The sequence below is a fragment of the Bactrocera dorsalis genome, chromosome 5, assembly GCF_023373825.1.
Source record: "Bactrocera dorsalis isolate Fly_Bdor chromosome 5, ASM2337382v1, whole genome shotgun sequence".
NCBI classification, from domain to species: Eukaryota; Metazoa; Arthropoda; class Insecta; order Diptera; family Tephritidae; genus Bactrocera; species Bactrocera dorsalis.
This window is the reverse complement of record NC_064307.1, coordinates 44,322,173-44,331,458: the sequence shown is the minus strand read 5'-3', so window position 1 is coordinate 44,331,458 and position 9,286 is coordinate 44,322,173.

Genomic DNA, 9,286 nt, shown 5'->3' with positions numbered 1-9,286 from the left:
TGTACTAATATATCTACAAATGTATAGCATATACATAAATATGTGACTTGAGCTTTTTGGCATTGAGTGCAATGAGTCGCCGTTTCCATAAGCAGCCTAAATGGCCGGCGCATAAATCGTCACGCAAAGCCTAAATTGGCAATGCAGCTGAACAACGTTGCAGTGTGGCACGTAAAGTGTGGGGTGTTGGTTGCAACATCATTTGCTATGCCCTAAAGCGGTGAGCAAAGTGCGACGGCCAGTGCAAATGCTAAATTGTGAGCATATGTTTGTTGTTGCGCCGTCATGCCGCAAGCACTTTTCGTTACCATTTCTGTTTGATTTTGATTTTCTATTTTCCTGTTTATCTCTGCCACTTTTATTTGGTCGTTCGACTGTTGTTGCCCCAAAGTATGTCACTGATGTGTCCAATAAATTGTCACGCATTGTCAGCGTTTTGTGTGCCAATTCGCCGGCAAAGCAAACAACAAATATACTACTAATACCAACACAAACTCTACGCAAACACACACACTCACACATCCATGGATTTGGTCGGAAAAGTCAATGTATTTTTTGGACATTTTGGAGTCGCGGCTCACGACAGATCAGCAGAGGGGTGAACGCGCTTGTCGTTTGGCATTGCCGCTTATGGATATATCATGCACACATAATACATAAGCACATAGTTTAAGTCGCGAGCGGTCTGGTTTTGTTGCAACGATTTGTTGTGAATTTACCGTTTAATGTTGCATTTGTTGAAGCAACATTCAAATTTATTGCAAGCTACAGTAGAAGGTTGTAAAATCATGTATGTATGTATGTACATTTGCTGCAAGCGCGCTGTTACTATGAATTCAAATTAGCATTCATCGAGTTTCAACAACAAGGGGTTAATAGAAAAATGAATTGAATTTTTCCCACTAAGTGCGCGGCCACGCACTGAGCGATGAGCGACTGAGCGATGAGCGACGAAATTAAAACATATGAAATGCTATTGAAGTGGCCACGCAGTAAGCGATGAGCGACTAAACGACTGAGCGATTTCTCTGCGACTGAGCGACGTCGCTTAACAATTAAAACATGTTCTAATTTTCAGATGACTGCTGAGCGACGAACAGAAAGAATGGACAAATTTAACATTGAAATGCTTATTTCTGAGGTGCAATGCTACACGGTTTTGTGGCAGGATAGCCACAAATACTTCAAAAATAAAAATATCACTGACAACATATGGAAAGAACTGGGAGAAATATGTGGTTGTTCTGGTGAGTGTTTTTTTTATTCATAAAAAAAATTGATTGTTAACATATTTTCATGATAAAATGATTTGATGAACTTCATTAAAAAAAGCGTTGTTCCGGATCCTATGAATGGGAATCTTTTGGAACCAGAGCAATATCAATGTTGCAATCCTAATTATTCGACTTTGATTAACGATCTACTAAGTGAAGAAGACTCTGTTTTTAAAACTGTTGATATGCCTGAAACCAGCACTTCTGTTTTCACCAGTTGCTCTACAAATGTACCACCAAAAACAAAGAAAAGAAAGGGAAGAACAAGCGAGTTTGAATCTGAATTTCTCCAAATTGAAAAGAAGCGAATGGAAATTTTAAAAGCTGAGGTAGAATAGAAGGAAGAAGATGATGATGATCTTCAGTTTTTTAAAAGTTTCTTGCCATTTATGCGGCAGTTTAACAATATTGAAAAATTAGAAGTCAGAGGAGAAATACAAAATGTAATTTAAACAAATACCGGACATCGTACATATTGAAAGAATCTATCTGGAAATTTACGTAGATTTTAATATAAATTATTAAATTCAACGAACCTCCATCTTGTTTGGTTTATAGGATGAACACCATACTTTCTTTTTTTTATACGTAGCAAGATTCTATAAACATGATATCTATTTTCAATCAGTAATATACGCTGTACAGCCCTTGACAACGGCATTTTAGCAACTAATCGCTCAACAACAGCCGCTCAGTAAAAAGCCATACGTCGCTCAAAATCATCGCTCAGCCGCTCATCGCTTAGCCGCTCATCGCTCAGTCGTTTACTGCGTGGCCGCGGCCTAATAATAAATTTCTGCCAATATTAGAATGGGCCTATGGGTTGTTGATAAATTCCCTCTAGGAAAATTTGAACAAAAATATTTCGAAAATTCCAAAGTGAGGTTATGTTACGCACATTGAAAAGAGAATTGCTTGTTTTCGTTGTTGTGAAATGGAAAAATCGTTCCAAAACATTTTTAGGTTAATTAGATCAAAATGACGGATGGGGTCATGTGTAGAAATTCACGCAAGTGAGGAAAGTTGTCGACGTTTGATATGAAAATGCTCTAGGTAGTGGAAAAACATCCGTTTTAAGACGAGCTAAACAAAGAAGGTCAATCATATAAAACCACCACGACAACGAATAATAAACGGACGGTACAATATCTGGGGAATGTGGCGGGTACAGTAAGACTTGCCGTTTACGCGTTTCCAGGTAGATTCTAAGGGGTTTGACAGCGTGAAGTCGAGCATTATCATGCAGCAGAATCACTTCTTCGTGCGTCTCCTGGTAATGAGGTCATAAAGAAACTAAGTTCCTTATTTCTCAGTAATTTCCAGAGCATGTAGTCGTTTTGAAATGGCTTGGCGGTTGAATTTTAATGCTGAAGAAAGCTTTTCTTGCGTTTGAGATGGATCGTCATGGAGCAATGTTACCAAATCACCGTCGTCGAAGGTTTTTGGCCTTCCTAACCAATCAAGCATTGAGGGTAACACCTCTATAAACTTTTTGGAGTTCACGATGTGCTTTTGACGCAGATTTCTTTAACTGAAAAAAGGGAATCAACACTTTCCGCAAATGACGATTATTTGTCGCTATTAAAAAACAATGGCTATATTTTATCGCCATTTTAGCAACTAGTTCAAATTTAGGAAGCTTATCAAGCTACGCAACTGAATACATAACACTAAAAAAAGTTTAAAATTTAATAAACATCGGTTAGTCAGTAATAATTAAGCAATTTGTAATGTCTACCAGGGCATAGGCATGTATGTGTAGCTCGATAGGCACGTTCGTTCTTAAAAAATGAATCAAGTAAAACATTTTGGCAAAGAAAACGAATAACCATGGAAATTAATTTTGAAATATGCTAATGCACATTTTCAAAAATATTTCTACTGAAATAAAAGTTCGGAAAACAGTGAAATTTTAGCAAAACAACTATTTTCTATACGCAGTTTATTGCAATTCTTTTTATATGTTGTTGAAAATATTACATGCCGAGTTCAAACCACTACACACTGTACAAGTATTAGCTAATCCACTGAGAGCTCAATTCGGTCAAACGGTCTTTGACTCCGTAAGCATGTTGCCGCATTAAGCATACATACTACATACGTACGTATGCTCAGAAATATACTATAATTTAATAGTAATGAGTCGCCGCGTTGTATGTTGTTGCATGACGCGCACTGCATAAGTAATAAAACTGCGAATATTGGTATACAAGTGTGTGTGAGTCAAACACTTATGTAAGGTTTGGTGAGCCCAAGCACTAAAAAAATGTTTGTTTTTGGTGTGCATTTTGGCTTAATCCACTCATCTTCCGTTAGCCCACTGCTTCTTTACTAATTCTGTACTCACTTGATGTTGTCAATGATTTCGTGACTCCCTACATACCTGGTAGGAAATTTTAGGATTTTCAAATTCCCTATTCGATAGGAATTTACTCTACTAAAGCTTTCCAACTTCTTCATACTTTTAATAGAACCAAATTAATAATGCATCTCAATTGTGCCCTAAACCTAGACATCCAGTTCTAAGAATTTCAGAATTCATTTGATCTACTAGGAAAATATTCGAATACGGTATGAGTAATAAGAAATTAAGCGAAAATAAGCGTTCACTTGCCTGATACATATAAGAAATGAATCCTTATTCCAATTCAAAGAGCATTTTAACAGATAATTCGGCTCTCCAGACCGTAAAATTGTTGTATACTTTTTATACGTATACGTATTTCTTTCTATAGGAAGTAACTCTTTCTTGCTAAGAAATCAATAACGAAAGAAATATGCCTTTGTCAGTAAAGGAAAATATTTTAGTGTTTTTTGTTCCTAACCTTAAAAAATACTTCAGTACGCACCCTCTTTCTCTCGACTACAGTTCATCAGCATAAAACAGATTCAATAATTTTGTATCAGTAGTGATAGTTCGAAATATCATCTCTAATGGGACAAAGCGATACTATGAACATTCATGTTTAGATAATCTGTTAAAGAAAATGTAGTTTATTTGAGAAGTTTAGCGATTACGATGTGTTCGTTCACCATTGCCATCAAACATCAGCATCATTGAGCAAAATAGTGTTCAAAATTAGTAAGCAATTGAAGTTCCATAGTCTTCGGAAACCATTCTCTGAAGTCCTCACTAGATTCGTGACTTAAATAGTTCAGAGATATTTCTCCAAATCCATTGTTTCATCTCAACAAGAGAGTTTGGTAATGCCAAGACTTAGGAAGTTTCTTTTGCTGAGAATAGAATTTGTAGGCAGTTCCTGAAACTTTGTAATTGTGGCGCAATTTATCGGGATAATTTTTTAATGTTTCAACTTGAATGCCTAAGTAATTTATTAATAAAAGGCGTCCAACATATTTTTTTCGAAATCTTGCCTAATTCTCTTTTGTATCCAATGAAACAAAGCACTATTGAGTTTCAACTTTTCTCAGTGAGTTGTTTAATTCTGATTTTCCATATTTTTCCTATTGTGCTACTTATTAAACATCTATGTAAGTATATATGATTTCCGCATATTTTCTTCCGAATTTATTTTCCACTCGTATGTTATATTTAAACTATATTCGCCACAAAACACACCCAACCATACATATGTCTATGGCAAAGTTTTTCATAAACCGCCTATAGGCTCTAGGCAATGTTTTAATTTGGGAACACATGCAGCCGAAATTAGCGCCGCAAACGTTGCTAAGTGAAATGCGTTTGTGTTTTTGCTAGTTTTGTATTTTTCATGTCAAGTAAGCACGAGTGGATATGATTTTGTGGATATGTGATTTAAATTAACGAAAAATACTTATTCTCTTCTTTAGTTTATTAGCAGTGTCTAGCATTTGTCTGTAAAAGTGTGTGTGCGTAGGCTCATTATTTTGTTATTTTATGTTTTAATATTTTCTGTGTTTTTGCATTTTTTTCGACTTTTTATATTTTTTCAGTAGGCATAAAAATAGTTGCCGCATCGTGTTGACTTCCTCTGTTTGTGGTGTGGCGCCGATTTGTCGGCTTTATGCCAATAAACCGCACATCAATACCTATATGAGATTAAAAAATATGAATCTATACTATAACTCTTCATGGCGAATGCTTTTATACAGATGTTTACAATAAGACTCAGAAATATTTATTTTTCAAAAAAATGTGGTTTGTGGAAAAAAATCATATTTATTGACAAGCAATGCAATAGCTTGCATAAATGCTCAAATTAAAACAAATGTCCATGGCAAAAAATTATGTTACACAACGTTTTATTATGGAAGTAATACCGTTATGAAAACATACTATTTTTTCTCCTTCAAAGGAGAGATAGATATGAACTTAAACAAGCATATATATTTGGTTTGTTTGCCGCTGTCTTTTGATGGAATTAATTTCAAATATGCAAGAAATGAAAAAAAGATTGAGTTTCATAAAAAATTATCTGCGTATCAATTTTTTGACGCATGTAATTGAACAATGTTTCGTTTAAGTACAACATATGTAATGGCTTATGCACACATATGCATGTAAACACATACGTATACATAAGTATTACTAAATTTTTTCAAGTTACATATGCTTTTGCTTATCTTATCATTTAATTAAAATTATTTACAAATATCCACAATATCCTTTCGCCTCTCTCTCCCTAGGGAATTGTATTGCTCTTTCCTGTTCTTTGTTTTCTACAGTTCCCTGATGTTAGCGTCAATGACTTCTTTTCTAGATAACCAATTACCATCCTAGTTTTTATGAAAAAATAACGTTCTATTTCTGTAGCGGCAGAAAACATGCACAAAATAATTTCGAGGAATGGTGCCGAGTTAACCGTCCTTGGCTGTATAAAAATCCTGTCTGCCTCGATTACTAAGACCCGTTTATAGTGGGAGCGATAGCTTAGACCCGTTCTGTCATTTACTATAGTCACAATACTGATGTTTCACATTTTACAAGTTTTTCGCTGTTTCAGTACTCCCTTTTTCATTGCTTAAGTATGATCTAAAAGCTCCTCTAACACGATCACGGCCATCATTCTTACCTAGTTTGAAAAAAAAATCTAAAAAGGTTTAGTGATCTAGAGCAACTACAAAAAATTAATAAAATTATCTGGTTTCAGTAATCCCGATAATCGAGGACGAATCGAAATATAATTATTTAAAGCCTTATTATTCAATTCAATTCTCGCACTTACGCTTTTTTGTTAGCGCATCTACATTCACACTTATGATATTTTAAACATTTTTGTAAGGAACTCTCATGGCTTTTGAAAGTGATGATAAAGGAAAATATGACGAAAAGACTTTTTCGACTACACAGTATTTCACACATATATATCGATCAGAAATACTTTGAAAGAGGCTTTTAAACCTTAATCAGACTTCTTTATAAGGATTTAGAATACTCAAAATAGAAGCATTTGAAATAACAGGCTGCTACAACTAGTCAAACTTACAGCATTGACAGATGGCAGCGTTAATCCGTATTAATGCAGAAACTAGTGAAAAGAAATCCGTTGCTAACTCCCATTTAATCCTCCAAATTTTAGAGAGTTAGCTGCATTTTCGTTGGCAGCATTGTTAAAAATGGCCAATTATAATCTTTTATTAATGAAAAACAACCAACACTCACTGCTGTTTTCAAATTTTTGTAATAAAAAATGGTTTTGTAAAAATTGGTCGGGTAACAACCGCAATGTTTATCTTCTAACCAATTTCATTAGAAATATTATAAAAATGGCAATCCGCTATTTACATAAACATTGCCGTCTGCCACCTACAAATATGAATCTGATTAAGTTAATCCGGATTAACGCTGCCTTCTCTCAAGGCTATTACTTATATGCATTTAAGTTGGTTGGAACTTCTTTTATTCAAGCAATAACACTTTTTAAATAATTTTAAATGTCTTATCAAGTCCCAGGTCTAATCCCTGTGGGGGAGATCCTTGGTCTCCAAATTATGTAGACATTTTTGAATATGTATTTTGTATATTTTTTTTCGAAATCAATCACAACCGCAGATCAAAAACAAGGAAAAACTAATTTATTCTAATTAATGCACTTATCTTGCAATTGTATCAATTAAGTTTCTTATGCATTAACACTCCTTTCAAGCACTACTATCTCAGTCTTCTCTTCGTCGCTCTTTCGTTGTCTTCTTGATCAAAAAGCAATAAAAGTCAACTGGGGATAAGAATGGGAAGCAATCAAGTAATCACAACCAAAAGAAGTGATGTCATTGGCTTTAACAGTAAATGTGCAGACTTCATTACAAGGCATACACTAATATTTCAGTAGGAGAAAAGCCCCAAGGGAGCGAGTTGACAAACGTCAAAGGGCCAAGAAATAGTATGCAGCTCAAGGCTACAGAATTTAACCAAGGAAGTATTAAAGAGACATTCAAAGGAGATAGATACATACACATATACGGTTAAGGGAATTTAAAAGACAAGCTAACGTTTTATTTACCAGCCAATGTGACGCTAAGAAAATATAAGTTTATTCTGCAAAAAGTTACCTCGCAGAATTACGAGGATAAAGTCAAATTGGCAAGGAAATATGACAGCGAACAGCGAAAGTGGCAAGTGAGTTTAACTTTAATGCTGAAATTTCAAAAAATTCCGTAATGCCATTGAAAACGGGTTAGGACTCTTTTTAGCTTTCAGTTTATAATTAAAAAAAAAACAACTATTAAAGAACCCAAAATTTTCGACATAAATAAAAAATATGCGAGGTCTATGTATGTTATTAGGCTGTTAGAGCTTTCGTTTGAAGTGGAAAATCAATAGTAGGTTATGTAAGGGGAAGCAGAAAAAAAATAGTAAAGGAAAAACATTTTTTATTATCAACGTATTCTCCAACTCTTTTGTCATTTAAGTATCTGTGAAAGCAATTCTCAATCTTTTAAGCTTTTGTAAGCACTTAAGCACTTGGTGGCAAAATATCTGCACCATTTTATTAACAACAACAAAGTTGATGGTTATGATAAAACTACTGGCCATTTGTCCTTACAAAAGTGTCCATTTCGTCATTAATAACAAATATTACCAAAACAAAGAACTAAGCAACTGAACGACATAAACATTTTTCATAAGTGGCTTTCGAATCACTTTGTTGGGTGCAAATACTAAAAGAAAACAGTAATAATAAATGAAAGGAAACATTAAGATAAAATCATAACCCCAGAGAAATTTATTGTGAAATTACATATATAGTATATATTTTTTTAATATAAGAGAGTAAGAAAATTATAAACGGATACACTTTCACAAATATTTTACAAGGATTTGTCCCAATAAAAATTCATCTAGTATTCCAAAAGTCAAGTCAACTGCTCTCTAGTCTAGAATTCCATAGTCAAGTGAAATTGATTTTAATTTACCAAAAATTAATTAAACATTTTCTTCGTTGGTTTAATGCCACTTAACCAGATTTAAACAAATTTTGTGGTTCCAACCCCAAATAAAACTTAATCTACAGACTTTTTACTATCTTTCCAAAGAACAAACAAACAACTAATAACTAGAACATATTTTACTTTTATATCTTTCTTTTTTAATACTATCCGACAAGTGTACTTAAGTTTCCCACTGAACCACAAAATATGCATTCCAACCACTTCAGTTTGTATGATTGATGTGTGACAAGTGAACAGAGAAACTTCGAACCCAATTTGTGAGCTTCATTCAGTTCATCGGTTTGGCTATTAATTTTGGTTCTTCTTAACTCGTGCTCACTAATAGATGAACATTGCTGGCTGTAAGTGGCGAAAGGGGAAGTCCAGTTGTCCAGGTCGAGTAACAGACAAATGCTCTATTAAGCGTTGTATGGATGTTAGCTATATAATATTATTTTTTATGTAATGCAAGTATGTATGTCATGCTGTGTTGAGTTACGTAATGTACGAATACAAATTGTGCTAAATAGAAAAATTGAAGCAACGACAACAGCAAAATTCTATGGCAAAATGACGTAATTTATCTTCGCCTGGTCAGATTATTGATTTCCATGCGCACACAGGCTTATTTCCAGAAAATGTAA